Here is an 873-nt window from a genome sequence, read left to right as displayed (position 1 = left end):
CCCCCCTAAGCCAAGAGGTCTCAAGGAAGAACCAAGAGTCTCTCTGCTGGTTGGGTCAGAGCTGGGGGGTTTTTTTTAGGGCAATAAATAATTATGGAGAATGAAGAGCATCTCCTGCAATGATCTATAACGTGCTGCTTGCTTGATTGGCTGTTATTAATAATGCATTGCTCAATCTAAACCATTCATAAAACGACTCCCTGGTAGCTCCAGGCAAAGTGCTTTGGGACTCAGGAAGGTTGGGGAGGGGGGGGAGTGAGGAAGAAGGAGCAGCATAAATCCTTTCTGGTTATGAAAATGGATTTCTTCCCCCAACAATCAGGGAAAACTAATTAGAGCCAAAGGGCAGTTCCTCTGCATTTGATTAGGGCCTGGGAGATGGTTCAGGTTGGCTAGTGGAAAATCCAAGGAGCCAGCCCAGGGAGCCTAGGAAAGGTGATCTGGGTTTGCTTTGGAATAAAACCTCAGCTGAGAACATCTGGAGGGGTTTGGGTTCCAAGGTCCATCAAGAGCAAGGGTGGGGAGGGGCAGGAGTAGTGAATATTTGGAGGCAAAGCTGAGGGAAACCTTGTCTAGATGGAAGGAGAAGCCATGGGATGGTCCCAGGGGGGTGGTTTGGTGCACTCACCTGGACTTGGAGGTGATGGCTTAAAGCTGGAAGCCAGGAGAGCCCAAAGTGGAGGCTCCATCTTCTCCTCCTTAAATAGACAATGCCCTGGCTGGCATGGTGAGGGCTCCTCTTCCATCCATCCATCCATCCATCCATCCATCCATCCATCCATCCATCCATCCATCCATCCATCCATCCATCCATCCATCCATCCATCCATCCATCCATCCATCCATCCATCCATCCATCCATCCATCCATCCA

Source organism: Chaetura pelagica, unplaced genomic scaffold, assembly GCF_000747805.2.
Source record: "Chaetura pelagica isolate M959 unplaced genomic scaffold, ChaPel_1.0 scaffold2065, whole genome shotgun sequence".
Taxonomy (NCBI): Eukaryota; Metazoa; Chordata; class Aves; order Apodiformes; family Apodidae; genus Chaetura; species Chaetura pelagica.
The sequence above is the reverse complement of the archived record's forward strand: the minus strand, read 5'-3'. Positions refer to the sequence as shown.